Source organism: Pelobates fuscus, chromosome 2 (genome assembly GCF_036172605.1).
Source record: "Pelobates fuscus isolate aPelFus1 chromosome 2, aPelFus1.pri, whole genome shotgun sequence".
Taxonomy (NCBI): Eukaryota; Metazoa; Chordata; class Amphibia; order Anura; family Pelobatidae; genus Pelobates; species Pelobates fuscus.
This window is the reverse complement of record NC_086318.1, coordinates 49,156,972-49,178,995: the sequence shown is the minus strand read 5'-3', so window position 1 is coordinate 49,178,995 and position 22,024 is coordinate 49,156,972.

Sequence of the window (22,024 nt, the reverse complement as noted above, 5' to 3'; positions counted from 1 at the left end):
CACATCTGAATTGCATTGGAAATGCAAGTTGGAATTCTTTAATTAGAAGCACATTCCGAAGATAAAATATGTTGAGGTGTTTTCTTCTATTTAGTTATATACAATTCTATATAACTCCTAAATGACAGTGAATTGAGCAGTGAAATTGCAGGGGAATGATCTATACACTAAAACTGCTTCATTTAGCTAAAGTAATTTAGGTGACTATAGTGTTCCTTTAAACTCCAGAAATGCTTGTTTCTTTTTGGTATTTGAACAGCACCAGGGTCGGTGCTAGGATTTTTAGCTACACAGGCGAAGATGCATTTTGGCACCCCCCACCCCTCTTAAAAAAAAGAATGCATCTTCACCTGTGTTTCTTGTTGTAATCGCCTCTTTTGAATGTCTTAACCCTTTTGTGCTCTAGTGTATTTTATTCCCCCTTTAGTGTGTCTTACAACCCCTTTTGTGTGTCTCTTTCCTTCAGCCCCTTTCTGTATCTCATTCTTACCCCAGCCCCTTTATGTGTCTCTTACCCCCAGTCCCTTTTTGTGTCCCATTCTTACCCCAGTCCCTTTCTGTGTCTCTTTCTTACCCCAACCCCTTTCTTTGTCTCATTCTCCACCACAGTCTCTCTGTGTGGTTCTTTTTCCCTCCGTTTTGTGGTCCCCTCACCTCCTGATCCCTTTCTTTGTTTTTCCTCTCAAGCCACAGGCACACAGGCATCATTTGTCAGGCACACAGTCAAAGTCATACAGGTACACTGTCATACAAACACATAAATAATCATACAGAGACATACAGCCAGAGAAATACAGACACACAGACATACAGACATACAGGCAGAGACATACACGCATACAGAGACATACAGGCATACAGAAACATACATACAGAGACATACAGGCAGACAGAAACATACATACAGAGACATACAGGCATACAGACACATACATACATGCATACAGAGACATACAGGCATACAGAGACATACATACAGAGGCATACCATCATACAGACACATACATACAGGCATACAGAAACATGCATACAAAGACATACAGGCATACAGAGACACACAGACACATACATACGTACATAGAGAGACATGCAGGCATACAGTTACATACATGCATACAGAGACATATACAGACATTCAGAGACAAACATACGTTCAGTTACATACATGCATACAGACACAAACATACATACATGCATGCATACATAGACATACATACATGATACAGAGACATACATACATACATGCATACATACAGAGACATACATACATACGTGTTACTGATTTTAAAAGGGTGGGTCATTTTTATGCTTCATCGTTAAATAAATGTTCAATCCTGGATTGTGACATTTTATGTTGCAATTTACAAGCCAATAATGATGAGGCGTTGTATACTTGCTTTAGTCTCCTCAACATCAGAGCAGTATGCTCCAACTCCAATGTATTAAGCTTCGCTTTAACTTCAGAAATCCTTCCACATAGGGACAAAGAAGGATTAAATTGTATTAGCCAGATTTAATTTGTATGATGAATTTTCTCTTTCAAATTTTTGGAATGCATTTTCTTCCGATATGATGCCCTCTGAATAAAATGTCCTCTTAATACCTCTTTATGGGCATTCCATATTGAAGTGATATTTAAATTTGGGGTCGAATTTTCCTTAAAATATTTTTTTTATTAATTCTTAGCAAGCACCTTTTTTTCTGGGTTATTAACCAGGAAATCACTAAGTCTCCATGATCGTTCTGGAGACGACTGAAAGGATTCTTCTAAATGTAACGTAATGGGGGCATGGTCTGACCACTTAACATTTAAAATGTCAGATGCTGTGACAGAAGGTATTGTTTGCTCACCTGTCAAGAACCTGTCTATGCGAAAATACATCTTATAAGTGGTGGAGTGGCAGGTGTAATCTCTCTCTCCTTCATATTGGGTCCACCAAATGTCGAATAAGAAATTTGGAGCATGAATTTTGCCAATTGTTCACTAATTAAATTCTTTGAGGATCTTTCAGTTTTTCTGATTATATCCTGTTTGCAATCCAACACGAATTCATATCCCCGCCAATAATCTGCCCTTGGTGTTTTTAAAGATACGGATGATCATTTTTCTCAGGTAATGATATTGCCCAGAGTTAGGGAAATAAACGTACGCCAATATGTATTCCACGCCACCACTTGTTCCTTGCCAAATTTCAAATGGCCACCAGAATCATCAATAACTTTCTCTGTTTTATAGGATACATTTTTATGGAACAGTATAGAAGCCCCTCTAGATTTGGATTTATATGCAGAATGAAATTGTGTTGGAAACTCTTTAGACATGAACTTAAGTATATTGTCTATTTTGAAAAAAAGTTTCCAGTATAAAAATGACCTTGGTATCCTTGTTAGGTTACTTATCCAGCATTTTGCATGTGATATCAGTTTACAGACGTGTAAGCCGATATCAGATTATGCTTTAAGATTTTCGCACACGCTAGTATTCCCTAGCAAGTATTGTGGACAGAATTATCTTGGACATTCTTTGAATGGCGCTACCTAGTGTGTATTAAATGTTGATACACACTGAGGGTGAACCATAGAATTCATATTACTATTTATCATGCCTACTTATTATATACTTGCAGTCATATCACTTATTTATGTACATGAGCACTTTGAGAACTCTCCAGTGCCAGTACCTTGAGTTCATTGTTGTTTTTCAATAAAATTCAATAAAACTTATTTCTTTTTTCTTTATTAGTATTTGTGGTTATGGTTAAGTATTCAGTCTTGAAGAGGACTGGCACCCTAAAAGCTATATTCTACCATATATATACCATACCATTATCCTTGTTTCCTTGTTTCCTTGGAGGTACACTATCTCTCTTTGTTCTATACTGTATAAAAATAACATCAAATTTTTGCTTTTTAACTTCCCCAAACAGCACATGTCTCTTATTTGGTGTTTTGAGGCCCCTCAGATTATGAGAGTAGTACTTCAGAACCATTTTCTAAGCTTTAATAACTCTAAAATAAGATTGGTAAAAAGCTACATATGAGGGGCCCCCAACACATATTTAAGTAAAATCAAGAGGCTAATTCTGGTTAGAGAACAGATAATATATATGACCCACCTGACCTTGATTGGAATTGTACCGGTAAAAAAATAAATAAAACAACGTGTCTTAATAGACCAATGTTTTCCATAAATATAGTCCACATAATGTAAATGTATAAATGTCCAATAACATCAAACAAACATAAGATGGGGGCAGAGCCGAGCAACCAAGCAGCCCAGACGTGTTCAGCATGAGCTCCTACGTCTGGGGACAAAAACTGGGGTGCTTTACCCGGAAAGGGGCGCAGCCCACGAAAACCGCTCTTGTACCCAGCGACTTCGGAACGACAAACCGAGAATTGCAGCCTACATGTGACTGAGTCACGGAGAGGCGACCTACATGTGACTGAGTCACGGAGAGGTGGTTTCCCTCCAGGCTCTTAAACAGACGCTGGGACCCCGGTGAATCAACTCCTCCCCCCCAGACCGGCAGTCCCCCCTGAGCAGCCCCACTCACCTTGCCGACAACAGGCAGCTGAGATCACAAGATGCTACACTCCAGCACTTCTTCTCAAAATGGCGGATGCGCCCTATCCAAGAGACGCGCAGCAGCAACCGACCAAACCAGATGGGTGCACCACGCTAGATCGCATATTAAAGCACCTAGATGAGATTTTTGCCCATTTCTGGGAGAGATTGGATGTACGTGCAGCAGCAACTCAGGGGGTCCAAAAGGAGCAGACGGAGGTGGGTGGGAGTTGGGTTACATGAGGCCAAGTCTCATACATTAAGCCCATCTGGGCAGAGAGCCAAAAGGGATCCCATCCCCAAGCATCCCTCACAGAGGCAGAAGCGCAGACCCCACAAGCGACGACCTAACACCCATAACTTCTGTCACCTCCCGGAGAGGAAGGACTTGGCCCTGAGAGAGAGATGCCTAGTCCGGGGAACGAAGATGCAGGCCCCCACCCTTCCCAGTGCTTGAGAGAGTTCACAGGTGACCCAGGCCCAGAAATGCCTTTGGGATACCTCTGGGATATCTCTCCAGTAGCCTCCAAAGACTTGCTATACAACAAAATTGTGCACGTCTACACTATTACCCCAATTGTAAAGCATAATATGACACTTAAGGAATGCAGTTGGGGTACCTCAGGCTGGTTTGTGCCTACCTTCTGCACTACAAAAGTATAAAATAAAATAAAAAACAAGGGACAAAAACTCAGGCAAAGGTCCCATGAGAAAATAAATAAATAAATAAAGTAAAAAAAAATTACAAATATATATATACAAACAGCTAGGCCTTGAGATGGGATGTAGAAAATATACCATATTAATAAATATACAGGCCTATTGGGGGAAAGTGAGAAGGGACACTGGGACACAATGAAACATTAAATAAAACAAGGCAAAATAAAATTGCTTATTAAATATGCAGAAAAAATAAGTGAAAAATAATTCATAATGGTAAAAATTACTAAAGTAGCAAGCAAAAAAGAGGAAAACAATAAAAAATAGAGATGATTTTAAAAAAGGATTTAAAAGAAAAAACACAAACACACACACTTCATCCACTACACAAACACACTCTGCATCTAATATACACCTCACACATTACACAAATGTACAATATGCATCCACAATAAACACTGCATCCATTACACACACACCGCATCCACTTTACACACGCACGCTGCATCCACTACACACATTCTACATCCATTATACACACACCAAAATCAGTACACACACTGCATCCCTGTGGGCGGACTTGGGGGCAGGCTCCGGGGGGCCCAGACCTTGAGCTGTGTCAGGGCCCCCAAAATTTCTGATGGCAGCCCTGTATAAATATATCAGAATATGCAATTTTTTTAAAACATAAACCGTCACTTCACACACCTTTTTTCCTTTCATTGTCTTTCTTTACTAACAGAGTTTGTTATTGTTCCTAATTGATCTGATTTGGTTTGGAGGTTTATAGTAGTGTACTGACTGTGATCATTTTTGTATTAGGTTGGATTCTTGGATTGCTATTGTCCCTGATACATTATACATGTACTAGTCGCTAAGTATCTAGGCATAACTCTAATTGCGTTCCAGCTATGAGTGACACATTTTCTAAACTAGTTCAATTCTAACATAACTTGTCAGTCCATCCCAGATTTGCCGAAGATGGACAGAGGAATGCACACTCCAACCTTTTAAGGCATCTGTAACTCCCCTAATAACAGGGCTGAAGTTATAAAAATATTTAAACTTTTAACTGGTCTACTTAGTGATACTCTCTATGTGTCTCTTTGTTGCAGCCATCATTTTAATACTATGCAATATATTAGATAAACTGAGGTTTGCGGACCTGAATATTAAAAAAAAATTAATGATAATAATTAAACATTTATTTTCAAACAATAATAGCGTCAACTTGATTCTCGGTCTTGATTCTCAGTGGTGGATGGTTTAGAATGTTTTTATGTATCAAAGAACTGAAGAAAAGAGCTAAGCAGAATTCACCGTACATGCAAAACAATCCTAAAAACAAGCAAACAAACAAAAAAAATGCTCTGTAGTAAGGTTTGTGTTTGTTACAGAAGAAATTAGCGTATTCCCTTAGTGCAGCATTTATACATTACTTGATATGTATCCTTTTTATTTGATTTTAACCTCCACAGGAAAAACTAAAGCATTTTGTGTTGATGCATGTTTTAAGAGTTGAGCATTTAATAACCATATGGTTCTCAGGTGTGATTTCTACCGAGGGTTACAAAGTAGTCAATTACTCAGTTCAATAAATAATTTCCTACTGGATATTCTCTTTGTATTTCACCTTTCATCTTTTTCTTGGCAGGAGTTGAAAACCCTCTTATATAATATTGATTCATTTTCAGTTTATTGCTCGCCTTCTAACACTTTTACAAGTGATGAACTGGTGTCTTCAATTAAATAGCATTTATTAGCATGATGACATTTAAAATTCCAACATTGTCTTATTATGCACATTTTGAGAGAGTATAGCAATCCTTTTGATGAATATATACTTGGTTCATTCATTAAGGAATTTTACCTTTCAAGTCAAAAAGAGATAAATGAAATCCTGTTTTGACTTTTATCTTTCATTCAACAATGCATACCTCCATTAAACTTAACATTTCAATGGTTTACACACCCTTTTAGCTAACTATAATGTATGATATTCTAGATCTAGACTTTTACATATACATAACACGAATTTTGTAGTAGAAAATAAAGTTCTGTCAAATTACTGTTTTGCTTTAAAAATTCCTTTAGATCACAATTATATCAAGCATTTCTGGTTGCATTTCCCTCCGACATCCAATTTTTAAAAATATAAAAATAAAATTATGTATAATGTCTGAATACAAATGATTGATTATGACTTTCTTAATCATGAGTGCTACACAAAGGAACTACAGTACACTGCATTACTGCTGTTTTATCTCAACACCTTTTTTAGCAAACAAATTTCTGCACACCCTTTCTTAGCAGAAGAGTAAATTCAAAGCCCATGACTTTGATGTTGAAATCAGTAAAATGGGGACAAAAAATTATGAATAATTAAGAGCTTTTTTTTTTTTTTTTTTTTTTTAAATAAGAAAAAAAATTAAATTTAGAAGCCACAAACCAATCCCTACTATACTTGGAAGTTAGTTTACAGAAATTCTGCATTTATTATCACATATCTACATTTAGATTATTTTAAATTTTTATTCATCATGTGAACTTTGATATGATTTAGCATGAATTGATATGTGCAGTAGGGTGTCAATGTAAATGTCACAACGCACCAGGAGAGGCGGGTGCACCGCACACACCAGGTGCCACGTGGATCTCGGCATCCTGGGAGTGAGGGAAGTGCCAAGCCCTCTTCCCAGCCACCGGCAGGGTCCACTGTTCTTCTGCACCGGGCTGCACTTGTTCCTCACTCTCCAGCCCCTGAAGCCTTGTCTGCCTTTTGGCCTGCCTTCTCTCCAGTGGACATTCTATGTAGTTCTCCTTGGTGCCCCACCAAAACTAGATGAGTTGGCAAACCAGCATAGTGTCCTGCTCACAAAGGGGGCGTGGATAGCTACTCACCTTAAGGGGACCATCTATTTAAATCGGCACATTGAGCCCTCCTCATGGGAGGGCTACCATTCCCTCTCCTCTATTTACACCCAGACCACCCTTAGCTTGTTGCTCAGTTGGCTTGTGAACTCCTAGAGGTTAAAAGCCTCCTTTGCCAGCATACCTTAATTAACCCTCGCTTGCCTTGGTTAACCTTTTGCCAGATCATGCCTTAGTTAACCCTTGCCAGCCTTACCCAGCCTTGGTTAATCCTTGCCTCCTGGTAAACCTCTGCTTGCCTGATACCGTCTATCTGTGTGCTGGTACTACATGGACAGTCCTGTTAAAAGACTTTCCTTTTGCTTCCTGGTCCTGTGCTGCATGACCTTGTCCATGGACTTCCCAACCCACAGTAACTTATTTTTCTATCCAAGGCTATCTGGTAAGGGACCTTGCTTTGTCCTTTCTCTGTATACCGAGCCCATTCACCCCAAACCGTTAAAGTAAATATTATATATTTCTAACATGTATTTTTCCTATAGCAAAGGTTAGCAGCAGCAGTGGTCCAAAGAGCAAATTAATATTGTGCATATAATGTAACTTTCAAAATGCTATACTTGCTTGATTCGCCTTCTCTTTCAACCAGTTTGTTGACCATATATAAAACATACAAGATCTCACTCATTCAAACAGCAATTTCAAACCTCACAGAATGTAAAGATTTAAAAAAACAAAACAAAAAAACACTCAAGCTAGAAAATAATGGTGGGGGTTAAGTTACAGTATATGATCATACATTGCATAAGCATGCCACAACACCAATGTACCCCATTGGAGAGAGAGAGAGCATAACTGTGTCACAGGAAAGATTACCTTTTGAAATTATGCTAACACTTTCAAATGTAAATTGCATAGGATCTTTGGGATTGTGCTCTTAATTCCCACAAAGGCATCAAATCCTGCAGCTTGACAATGAAGAAAAAACGCTGACTTGATTAAATAATGACTTTGTTCAGTCTTCAGATCCATGTACAGAAATAGAAATGTGAATTATAGAAAAATCATCCCTGCCATTACTCTCACCCACGGATAATCAGTGTAATACTGTTTGTAAGGGACGTAGGACACATTATAACATTTATTACAATGTACCCTAATTCTGATAGAGATATTTGCACTGAACTGAACATATTCTAGTCATATTTAGCACATATTCAAATATTCTTGTAAAGTAAAACAGGTGTATAATCACTTGTACATTTGATAGAATTCATACATTTATCTCATTTTTAAAGAGGTTTTAATTTAAAAAAATGTCCTTTCATTATGCCACTTACATTATAATGATTACACTCCTCCCATTGCCATTTGTCTTTATTTATGGTCTTTTATTCTTTGTGCTGGACCACAATATCTTGGTGACTCCCATTTTCTTCTCCTCTCTCATCAGTTTGCCTTCTGTGGCATTCTTTATTTTATGTTGTGTATAGGTAAACAAGCAGACTTGCAGAGCGACAACAGCTAATGCATGTATTATGAAACAACATAGTAATACACTTGTGTGGCATAACGGGTAAACTGCACATTTTATAATAGTATTCTAGTGAGGGCTAAGTCACAGGGATCAGAGAGGGTAGTTATGTCATGTGACAACCATACGAAAGGAACCTTCTGTCACCAAGATTGATGAGTGCTGGCAGTAGTGACATTGACAATAAAGTAAAGATTAAGAGTTAGAACAAGTTAAGCTTGCCAGCTCAGAGTTAAATAAGGAAGTTAGTACTTTAATCTGTCTGTCTTCAAGCCTTGCAGCCCCATCATTAAGGTGCAGCAGGTTATGACTGGGATAGGGAGAGACATCTCTGTCTGCAAGCCAGCTACTCGGGCAGGCACGAGGGCTCTCTATGGCTAATGCATGTTGGCTGATTCTGTGACGCATTCGCCGACCCGCAGTACCTCCACCTTCTTCACCACTTGTGGGACTTGTCTGGCATATGCTGGTATGGGATACCCCTTTGGTCCTGCTGAATAGGCTGCCACAGATATGTAGTAAGCTTCTGCCATAATTTCGTGTGGATCTTTTCTAGCGAGGAGGGAAGGTTGGCGTCCACCTTGGTGTGAGCTGTGGGAGTTGCGGTATAATGATACCTTGGGGCTGCAGAGTCGCTGTCATGGTAGGGGTCACAGGGTGTGGCCGGGGATCACCCCCACCAGTCCATAGGAGGGGAACAGGGTCAGGTGCACACAGCTTTGGTAGTGCAGCTTGATTTAGTCGGGCAGGATAGCAGGGCAGCGGCCGTCCACCCTACTCACCTCCATGAGTAGGCCTCATTCTAGAAAGACGACAAATATCCTCCAGAGGGACTAGAACAGAGTTTGAAAGCCTCACTTTGGGACCAGTACTCCATTGTGTCCAGGACCACTGCTTCTGGCTGCCAAGCAGGTACAGGATCAGCTTTAGTGAGCTAAAAAGTTGAAAGATTGTTGGAGCTGCTGTGTCATGCAGCCTTTCAGCATGGCAATCAGGCCCTGCCCTGCCCCCTGTGGGATTCTTTTAACTTATGGATGAAGGATTGTGGAAAACTTTGCTTGACAACTGCAATAGAACTTTGCTTAAGCTTTACCCATTGCCAAAGTGCATAATCCCTATAGTAAAAAAGTAGTTCATTCTTGATGTATAATTAAAAATGACAGTAAATGTAAAAATAAATAAATTAATAAAATCAAGGGTAAATAGAGGGACAACATTTTTTTAATACAACTTGCAAAGTGACAGTGTCACTTCAATTACAAAGATGGAGTCTTGAACCTAAATTATGTATGTAGTTTAAATGACGTAAGTTGAGGGCTGCTTGACAGCTCTACCACTATCCCCTGGGCTGTGGGATGGGGGAAAACAGTTAACAACAGGATTAACCGCAAAATGTTCCCTCCTCTGTCATCCTAGTTAATCTAAACACCATGGAGGGGGATGTGTGAGCTGCGCCCCATGGCAGCTGGGGTGTCACACAGCTCACATGGAGAGACCAGCAAGATGAACACGGCCCTTACTCACTGCTGTTATTGCTGCACATGGAGGTGCAGCAAGAAGAAATCCGTGCTCCTCCATCTAACAGGCTCCACCCAGGAAAGGACTTCAAGGAATCCACTCCTCCAGCCCACACTGTATGTAAGTATAAGAGTGTGTGTGTGTGTGTGTATGTGTGTGTAACTGTCTGCCTGTAACTCTGTGTGTGTGTGTGTGTAACTGTCTGCCTGTAACTCTGTGTGTGTGTGTGTGTGTGTGTGTGTGTGTGTGTGTGTGTGTGTGTGACTGTCTGCCCCTGTGTGTGTGTGTGTGACTGTCTGCCTGTAACTGTGTGTGTGTGTGTGTGACTGCCTGTAACTGTGTGTGTGTGACTGTCTGCCTGTAACTGTGTGTGTGTGTGACTGTCTGCCTGTAACTCTATGTGTCTGCGACTGTCTGCCTGTAACTATGTGTGTAACTGTGTGTGTGTGTGTGACTGTCTGCATGTAACTGTGTGTGTGACTACCTGTAACTGTGTGTGTGTGACTGTCTGCCTGTAACTCTGTGTGTGTGTGTGTGTGTGTGTGTAACTGTCTGCCTGTAACTGTGTGTGTGTGTGTGTGTGTGACTGTCTGCCTGTAACTCTGTGTGTAACTGTCTGCCTGTGTGTGTGTGTGTGACTGTCTGCATGTAACTGTGTGTGTGTGTGTGACTACCTGTAACTGTGTGTGTGTGACTGTCTGCCTGTAACTGTGTGTGTGTGGGTGTGTGTGTAACTGGCTGCCTGTAACTGTGTGTGTGTGTGTGTGTGTGTGTGTGACTGTCTGCCTGTAACTCTGTGTGTGTGTGTGTGTGTGACTGCATGTAACTGTGTGTGTGTGTGTGTGTGTGACTGTCTGCCTGTAACTCTGTAACCCTGTAACTCTGTGTGTGTGTGTGTGTGTGTGTGACTGCCTGTAACTGTGTGTGTGTGACTGTCTGCCTGTAACTGTGTGTGTGTGTGTGTGTGTGTGTGTGTGTAACTGTCTGCCTGTAACTGTGTGACTGTCTTGTGTGTGTGTCTGTAACTGTGTGTGTATAACTGTCTGCCTGTAAATATGTGTGTGTGTGTCTGTAAATGTGTGTGTGTGTGTAACTGTCTGCCTGTAACTGTGTGCACGTGTGCGTAACTGTCTACCTGTAACTGTGTGTGTGTGTGTTTGTGTAACGGTCTGCCTATAACTGTGTATGTGTGTATGCGTAACTGTCTACCTGTAACTGTGTGTGTGTGCATGTGCGTAACTGTCTACCTGTAACTGTGTGTGTGCGTAACGGTCTACCTGTAACTGTGTGTGTGTGTGTGTGTGTGTGTGACTGCCTGTGACTGTGTGTGACAGTCTGCCTGTTACTGTGTGCGACAGTCTGCCTGTGACTGTGTGTGACAGTCTGCCTGTTACTGTGTGTTACTGTCTGCCTGTGACAGTGTGTGTGTTTGTGTGTGAGACTGTCTGCTTGTAACTTTGTGCGTGACTGCCTGTAACTGACTGTGTGTGTAACTGCTTGTAACTGTGTGTGTGTGGCTGTAACTATGTGTATGACTGTCTGCCTGTGACCGTGTGTGTGACTGTATATGTGACTGTCTGCCTGTAACAGTGTGCGTGACTGTGTTTAACTGCTTGTAACTGACTGTGTGTGTGTAACTCTCTACCTGTAACTGTGTGTATGACTGCCTGTGACTATATGTGTGACTGTCTGCATGTGACTGTGTGTGTGTGACTGTCTGCTTGTAACTGAGTGTGGGGGGGCAGGGATTTTGTAGAAGGGGGCAGGGGTTTTAAAAAGTTTACAAATTTGTTCAATACATTTTTTAAAAAAATGTAAAAAATATAACACATTTTAAAAATTGAGTAGGTGTTTTTTTTTGGGGGGGGGAGGGGGTTTGGAGAGGGGAGGGTGTGGGGGGTGCCAAACCCAGGACCCGCCCCGGGTGCCACATGCTCTAGGTATGCCCCTGCATTGACACATCAGTGTTCATACAATCACTACTCCTGCACTTACACAATAAATAAAATGGTGACTCAATAATACCATAAAAGACTAAATAATTCTAACCTACTAAAACACTCTCCATTACGGATACACATGTACACTGAACGTGTATTGCATTTAAATTAAAAAATTGTTAGTGAATGTGTGTATGGAAATTTGTATATGGAAATGTATGCACTATATGTGTCATTTAAATTCCTCCGCAAGGGTCCTCTAGTATACCTCTCTGTACCTTTTGACTCTGTGCTCTAGTTCCATAAATATGTAAAAGAAACAGTGTAACTGTTTAACATTTTTATACGTCAGTTAGTGATGTATGTGAAATTTGATTGGCAATGTTGAATTTCTGTTTAACCCCTTAAGGACACATGACGTGCCTGACACGTCATGATTCCCTTTTATTCCAGAAGTTTGGTCCTTAAGGGGTTAAAGCACATAGTTTGTCTGTTAACCTGACAAATAAGATGTAACTTCTCATTGTGCTTCTCAACTCTGATGTGTGTTTTCATGGCTTCCACCAGTACTTCAGTTACAGGTGACCTCCTTAAATCTGCCAGTAATTTACAATATAGCCTGTACTGTCTGCCAATGCAGTGTGGTGGGGATAAAATCATTCAAGGGACAATGGGAAATGGAGAAGGGTCACTCATATGGCATAGAAGAAAGAGAAGGGAAGGGGAACTACAAACAATATAGTTTTAATAAATAACTATAGTGTATCATTTTTATATCGCCTGTCTCCAGTCCATTTTCTTTTCATTTTAACATGCATTTACAAAACTTTTAGGTCATTACGGTTTAATTCTTGAAATATTCAGTATTCATATTGTCATTTTCCTATTAAGGTTTGCAAAATGCTTGAAAACTCAAGGGAATTTGTGATTGTGAAAAGAAAGCCTCTTGTCATCAGAAGAGCAAGCCCTGGCATAATGTTTTGAAGCCAGCAGAATATTTCCCTGCAGAGAAACTAAATATGATCTATGTGATAATTACACACACCGTTGTCCTTGGACAGTTTACAGGAAGTGTAACATTTAACTTTTACTGGTGAAGGTCTGCCTAAAGTTAAAAAAAAAGGTTTATACATTCAACAAAAATTACTAAGACCACAAAGATTTTTTTTTTTTACTTTTTAGTTTAATGGAAATTAAACACAACCAAACTGAACTTGTGTTAAGTTATGTTGGCATATTATTTGCAATTTCTTGGCTACCGGGCTATTGTAATTTTAATGAAAAATATTGGCAGCGTACGATTTAAAAACAGTACCAGAAATTGTGGTGTACTGATAAGAAAGTAAATTAAAGGACAGAAAGGCTAAATGAGGAACATTCTCTAAGTGTAATCTATACTTGAACTATATTTGCAATTGCCTTGCTTTACAATTGCAAGTTTAATAAATATATATCCCTATCTGAACTGTTATATTGTGGAGGAAATGTATCCTTAATTAAATGTTGTATAAAAAATTCTGAACATCTAACTTTACACTATTTCGTTTAATAAATATTTAAACTACTCAACCTAACTTTCAAATCTGTAAAATTGAAACACAAAATTATAGTATATCTTGACAAATAAACACATGCAACACAGTCAATTAAATGATCCTACTAAATATTTGGAAAACATTGCTAGAAATAGTATGTAGTAATGAGGGTAATGTTCAGTGAACTCGAAACTTTTCATGTCTGCATTATGACATTTGATCACCAAGTTTAAACTGTGAACATGTTTGGCAAATGAAATCCATTCTCATTCTCAGCCTCAACCATTGCTACACTAAATAAATCATTTTAATATAACAATATCTAAGAAGGCGAAGGCAAAATTTGTTTGATCAACTTGGTTATATCGAACTATATATTGTAACTTGGATGTCAACTTTTCACATCTCATTTTTCTTTTAATAAACCTTCATATCTTTTTTTTCCCCAAAAGGTTATTTGTTTAATAGTTTATTTACTACAATAAAGGTACTTTTACAATGTAATGTGTAATATATGATTTCATTGGTCTTGTTAGTTTGCAAACTGCTAATGTATAAGGCTCTACCATTAAATATTTTCATCACTGAATGACGATTAACTATTGCAAGTAAGGATGTAGTTTTTTCATCTTTGCTCTTTTTGACAGCCCAATGCGGAGAGGACCAGCACGTGTCTTCAGTGGTGCCACCCTTCCAATTCCAAGAGTGAAGGTTGTTTCTGAAGAAAAAGTACAATTAAGTAGCAAGTAAATTATATAAGGAACATATTGGTTCATTGGTGCTTAACAGTACGGTGTGATTGAACTACTAGCACAGACCACTATACATGAAGAAAATGTAATATTCATTGTGAGTAACAGAGTGCCACAACAATAAACCCTGCACACTCCACTTTACTGTATCACAGATCCTCAGAACAATATAAACAGTTGTGTAGCATTTATCACATTTAGGGCTGTATATGAGGTTTATCAGTTGAAGCATGCTTGTGTGTATATGAATGTTGGGTTCATATTTTTGGAGTGTCAGTGTATGTGACTGTGGAGGTGTAATTGTGGGACATTTGTGTATGTGTGTAAATTCAAGAGCGTGTATTCGAAGTGAGTGGGTGAGTGGCAATGCTTGTTTATGTGTGGAGTGCATGTGTGAGTGAATTCATAAGTGTTGGTGCATGGAGAAGCAGTGTGTGCCAATGCTCTCTCCCTCCTCCCTAGCCAATCCAATGTTCTAACTTTTTCTTCTTCTTCTTCCCAATGTCCTTCACCGTGCCACATCCTCTCACTTTAAATTGATTTCCCCCTACGCATTAGGCCAATGCACCTTTCCCAATGCTACTTTCTCTTCCAAAGTAATTTTATCCCTTTACTAGCTATTTACCTTTAACCATTTACTGAAAGAGAGGCTTCATTCAAAGATGTCAGTACCAAGTGGCAAAGCACAGACACAGGTAGCTGTGCTTCAGTGACAGCTCATCTTGCAGTGCATGTAATGTTATATCCACTGAAGAGCAAGCCGCTGGGAGCTGTACAAGCAGTTTTGCTCCTTGCTCTCTGCAGTGGCTTTAGACATGATAGCAACCAGAGAGCCACTGGCTTATCTACTCCCTCCCACCTGCTCTGGATCTCTCCGGCAGTCTTTCTGCCAGCACAAGTCGGAAATTCAATACGAGCATGGGTTAATATCTAGAGCAGTGAAAGGAACACTTGCCCTGAAAAAAATCACAATACCTGGATTATACACAAAAAGGTTGTTTTTTATCATTATTATTTCTAGCTTCAACATAGACTACTAACACGTGCCAACCTTTCTATATTATCTTTTTTCTATATTATCTTTTCTATTAATGTATTTTAATTTCTGCTACTACTTGCTGCTAGTGCCAAGCTACACGATTTTATACCGCGTAGAACCGGTACTTGGCATACAACTTTAGAAGTATGGACACCAGACTGTCTGAAACAACAGCATAACAAAGGAGTATTCTGAACCAAAGAGATTGACATGATATTGCACATATTATTCCAGATTCTATTTTGGTGTGATCTAGAATGATCAGGCTAGTATTGCAGTTGAAATGAGTAGTTAGTCTAGTGGGTCATTGCTCCCATTATCTAATCTCCAGATTCTAGACTTTCTAATCAGATATTTTTCTTCTAGGAGATTGAATCCATACTGCTATATTCTGTTTATTTTGGGATTCTAAAATGTCAATTTTTTGCAGTAAAATTTTATATTACAGGGCCTGTCCTGGCCTTGATGGCAAACACACGCATGTATTGGGAGCTCTGCACAGAATAAGGCCACAGCTTACTATTCAGCACGATCAAGCGCCCAAAGTCATTGACTGAGTAACCGTCACACAATGTCCCCCTCTAAAAAGAAATGCAGATAGCACCCAATTCGGCCAGACCAAAAAAATCCATGGCAAGCCACTTTCAGTTTAAATCTTACAGAAAAAGATTTGATATTTGTAACCTGGCAAAGCGGTTATTAGAAGGTATCTCATCCAACAAGGTTTAACAAATAAGACAATTCCTGCTGCAGTATTATAAATCTTAACCAACACTCTTCTACCAAGCCCTGTACAATCTAGCTGGGTCAGGAAACATAACTAGCCCCTCTCAGTCTGACATTAACAACTTACTCTCAGATATTTCTTTACAGTCTCTCTCAGCTGTCCCAGCCACCCAATTAGACATTCCTATCACTGTTGAAGATGTACAACAAGCAATAAAAAAAAAAAAAAATCTACCCAAGCACAAAGGTCCTGAGAGCTACTCAAATATCTTCTATTTTAGCTTCCCATTCAGCTACACTGTTTAACAAACTCAAAAAACACTAGCCAGATGTCACAAGAAATTTTAGGAGCCCATTTTATCACCCTACCAAAACCAGGCAACCCCCCACGGCATGTGCCAATTTCTGACCCATTTCTCTCCTCATTGCAGATACCAAATTGTTTGCAACAATTCTACCCTCCAAGCGGAACAAATTACTTCCCCAGTGGTGTCCCCTGAATACCAAGCCACCACATTTTAAACAATACTTGACGTGTACTAGACCTGCTCAAAAAAGCTCAACCCCAGGGGGATGAATACTTGGAGAATTTTTTATTTAATTTTTTTAAATCTTATAACCAAATTCCCATATGTATTGTATTTTAATGTCCCTGCCATTCCACACTGCAGACTTGGACATGCGGGCAAGTTTATCTAAGGTGAGGGACCTCTACCGAGCAGATAATCTGATACCTTCTGCAGGGCAGTCTTTAAGAAGGGGCAAAAGGGGCAGCTGCCCCGGGCCCAGTTACTCCTGGGGGGCCTAAGGCAGCTGCCCCATGGGCCCACTGCGGCACCTGAAGTTATCAGGGGCCATGGCCCTTTAATACTGCTCTGGACCGGGGTTGGCTGAATACATACAGCTAGCCTCCTCACACATTGCCCTGTGATTCATTTTCTTCTCCGTGGCATGCTGGGAGGAAGTGAGGTCAGATCACTTCCTCCCAGTAAGAACAGATCACTTCCTCCTCAGTGCCGCTGGGGAGGAGGCACACACCACACACTGGAGAATGCAAGCATTGTGGGGGAGAGGGAATGAGAAAGCTGATGGCAGACTCCCATCAGCCTGGGTCAGCAAGCACCCACTGGACCCCAGGGAAGCCATCCTTCTGTACCCAAAAGGAGACAGGAAGGTGGCAAAATATTGTTTTTGTTTTGCTAATTTCTTATTTCACTTGTATTCATCAGATATTACAAACACTCATGTGTTGGTGTTTGTAATGTAACACACTGGGGATAACTACATGTTAAAAATCCTAGAAGAACCTAACAGTTCCTTATTAAATATAAATTGAAAAAATATTTATTTATAAATATTATTGCATAAAGTGTTATCAAAGGCTGTACACAATTTACAAATGTAACTTTTGCCAAATTTTCTACCAGGGTATGTAAGAACAGAGTTGAGACATTATATTGGCCAAGGTTGCTGGGAGTTGCTGTCCAGGAGCTGCTAGAGGGCAGAGATTAAAATATGTAAATTTACACATATATATGTGTGTGTATCTGGCTGTGTTTGTCTGTGTGTCAGTGTATCTGCGTGTATGTGTACTTGTGTGTCAGTGTGTATGTGTACCTGTGTGTGTGTGTGTGTGTGTATGTATGTGTCGGTGTGTGTAAGTGTGCATATGAGTGTGTGGTAATGCATACATCCCAGCATTTTAATGCCAACAATGCACACAAATACACTCCTACATTCCATTGCTAACACTGTACACATATACACCCCTGCATTTATACCTTTGTGTGTGTGTACATACCTGTGTCAGTGTGTGTGTGTGTGTGTGTGTGTGTGTATCTCTGTGTGTGGATGTGCCAGTGTGTGTTTGTGTGTATGTATCAAAGTGCTTGTATCTGTGTGTCAAAGGGTGTGTATCTGTGTGTGTGTGTGTATGCCAGTGTGTGTGCAAGTGTCAAGGTGTGAGCATGTGTCAGTGTGTTTATGCGTGTCTGTGTGTTAATGTGTATGTGTGTTAATATGTATGTGCATAGATCCCAGAAATCACACAACATGCAAACAGACCCCTGCAAACACAAACATTACATTCAAACACACACACCAGTTTGCTGAAACACCAATACTACACACAAATGTACATATGCATTTAAAAGACAACACTACATCCAAACAGCCCCTTACATACAAACACAACCCTGTATTAAAATGTGAAAATTATATACAAACACCAACTCTACACACAAAAGTACACCTGCATTTAAAAGCCAACACTACAGACAATCACACACCCCTGCATTCAAACGCAAACACTACACACAAGTACACCACTGAATTCCAATGGTAAGAGTACATACAAATACACCCCTAAATGCACACATACACTGTATAAAAACATGCTTACATTCAATTGCACAAATACTGCTTACAAATACAACCCTGCAAGGATGGTAGATCCCCAGCTGGCATAGCATCGCAGGAGTTGTATGAGAGATGGGGATCTATCTTTTCTTTACTCTTGTGCTACAGGGGAGGCCTAAAATTATTTTTTGCACCAGGGCACTCTCTACATTAGTTTTGCCGCTGGGTTGGGGTGGAGGGAGTGATTGCATGCCCAGGGGGCCCAAGCAAATGCTTGCCCAGGGTCCAATCAATATTAAAGACAGCCCTGACCTGCTGAACTAGTGGCTACAACAGCCTACCTACCAAAGAGATTTTCAAATAGCTTTGTATTGAGCATTTGCATGGGAAAAAGATTCCCAGTCGACAATCAGTCCCGATGCCTACTTGGGGTAAAGCAATGCCAACAAAGTGTTGAGTATCGAAATGTACCACGCACTGCGAGACCAGATGCAAACTTCTGTTTTGCTGGTTTCTGACTCCAACGCAACTTACTTATATCTACCCAAACAGACTCATGCTTAAGATGTCAGGCAGAACAGGGCTCGCTCATGCACTTTTTTGGAATGTTTGATTCTCAAGGATTATTGGAGAAGATTCAGGCCATCACCGGGGAAGCAGCTAGGATGATATTTTAACTATGGACACAAATCTACCTGCAATCTTGTATAGCTTCTATTATCATCTTAAAAGAATAATTTGTTTAATAGTCCAAATCTTTACAGATAACAGATTACACTATTTAATTAATTGCAAATACAAAAAGAGAAGTCCTGCGCTCACTCCCATCACTACTGGGCCGGCTGCAAGGACTACAGTACACATCAGCCCCAATATATAGTAAAAACCAAAGAAAATAAAAAGTTACCTGCGCTCTCTCCTTAATCCCTATGTATATTTAGACAAATGGAGGTCATTTAGTTGCTCCAATGGCCATTGGAGGGAATGCCCGCCTGCCAACGTCAAGGCAGCCCCCCCCCCCCCCAAGCGTGTCCTAACACTGACCCTTCAGCCTGCTTCCTTGAGCTTCTTTGGTTTTTACTATATATTGGGGCTGATGTGTACTGTAGTCCTTGCAGCCGGCCCAGTAGTGCTGGGAGTGAGCGCAGGACTTTTTGTATTTGTATTTACTTTGTATCACACAGCCTGGTTACAATGCTGCCGCCCATCCCATGTGTTCCCTATTAAGGGTTAATAAGTATATAGGGGTGTACATAAAAAAATACCCTCTCTGTCTCATTAGAGATATCTTTGCCAGAAGCTCAAAGAAGCAGGCTGAAGGGTCAGTGTTAGGACCTGCTTAGGGGAGTCTGCCTTGATGTTGGCAGGCGGGTATCCCCTCCAATGGCCATTGGAGCAACTAAATGACCTCCATTTGTCTAAATATACATAGGGATTAAGGAGAGAGCGCAGGTAACCTTTTTCTTATCTTTGGTTTTTACTATTTAATTAATTATATTGTATTTTAATAGCTCTATTATAACTCACAACTAATCATTATTGCTTTTTTGCATAGTCCCTTAAGCTATACTAAGTTACATCCATTTTCACCAGTGACATGGTCCAATCAAATGCTTCTCTATTAGAAACATTTGATTGGACCAAGGAAAATAACTGAGTGATATGGTGTGATGTCTGGACGGGGCATAAAAGATCCAGGGACATGACTGGGATGGAACGTGGATCCCTTTTCAGCACCTGTGATGGAGATCTTGGGTTTTCTGTCATCTCTTTATCGCAAGGGTAACGTATATTGCTCAACAATCTCTTCTGACCATTGAGGTTTCGCTGGCCTATCAGCTGGAAAGCATCCCCTGGTTTGTCAGTAGTTGGTCTCGAGCAAACGTAAACAAGATGTCTCAGATGTCTGAGTGTTGGACGTAGACACTCGATCATTCACTCTGGAGGGTGTCTCTTGACATCTCTAGGCAAATGAAGACGTCTCTACGCTCAGTGCTCTATTGTTCTATATAGCGTTCCAGACAAGGCTGACTCTTTGCCCCATTGCTAGTCTCCGGGATTAACTAGTCTTCAGGGTCTGAAGACCTTTCAGGTTTTTCTCTTTAAGTTCTCTGTTTAATCCGGTATTTTCCCCAGACACTTGCCCACTGCGTCAAGTGGGTTCTGGTTTCTTCTGGAGTTGATATGTTGTTCTTTGGAGCCAGTTCCACCTTCAATGCGGCCACTTCTACGATAGTTTTGGTTGACGGTTGGTGGGGAGACATCCTGAAGTCTGCGGATTGCTCAAATTAATCCATTTAGATTTTTACTTTAAGTTGTTTTCACATGTTTTTCTGCTGTATTAGCTCCAGCTTTAAACTTGCACAATATGAGCCTCTACATGTGTCTTACATTATTTTGCTATTACTTAACAAAAATGTCAAGATTTTATGAAAGGCACGGAGACGAGTACTGTCCCGCCCTTTTTCTTCTTCTATTTCGCTCGCCTCTTCTGTAATTTTCCTACCCTTATTTTAGTGATTGTATATATAAGTTTGATATGGAATTTACTTTGATTGGTTAATTGTGTGGAGCAGTGGGATTGTAGTGTGGCGGGTTTTGATAAGTAATCTTCGTTTCCAATGATAATGAAGTTAGTTGGCTTTTTGCTGGTTGTCGCTTTAAGTGGGGTCCTTGCTGTATAGCTTGCCCCGTGCTTGTTCCTAGGTGTTTCTTTTTCATCTGCCATGGCCAGATGCTAAACATTGCTTGTTTTCTCTTGGATTTTCTGGAGGCTGACAGTCACCACATCCTCCTTCCGATTTCTATTTGACGCAATGTTCTTCCTGGTGTCGCTCCTGGGACCTATGTTTGGATGTTTGCTCAGTGTGGACTCCTTTTATTTTTCCTGCTGTTCCTGTTTTGGTTTTGAGTTCTAAAGGGGCTCAGGTTCTTATGGACGAGGGTCAAGAGTGTTTCTTTTTCTACATCTTCTTAACATTCTTTGTTGCTATGGGAGTAAAGAAAGTTATATGCGCAATAATAACCTCTGTGTCTTTCATAAAATTATGACTTTCCGTCATGTATTATCAATATCATATAATTAACTGATCTCTTCAACAGTTTTAAATCATCTGAGCAAGATTCAGGATATGCAATTAATTTCCAGTGTATCTTTCCTTCTCAGAAGATATATCATACTCTAGTGTTACAGTAACTCAACTGCTCTTTACATTTCAGGCATTATTTTTCTTGAATGCAGGTAATCATCATAATCTCTCAAATAAGTATTTTTTTAAGTAAAATCCTGTTCCAGTATCATGTAAATGCAATGATTCAATTAAATTAAATTGGGTCAGGATTTAATATTTTTTTTAGATTATCTTCTAAAATTTTTAATGTTATGACAAATATTGAAATTTTGGTTGATGTATTGAAATATTTGTTTCTATTATATGTTTTCGAAATGTTAATATGGTGTAAAAATCATTTTAAAAGTTTATCTAAAATTATTAAATCATTTTGAAAGCTTAAGGGACACTATAGG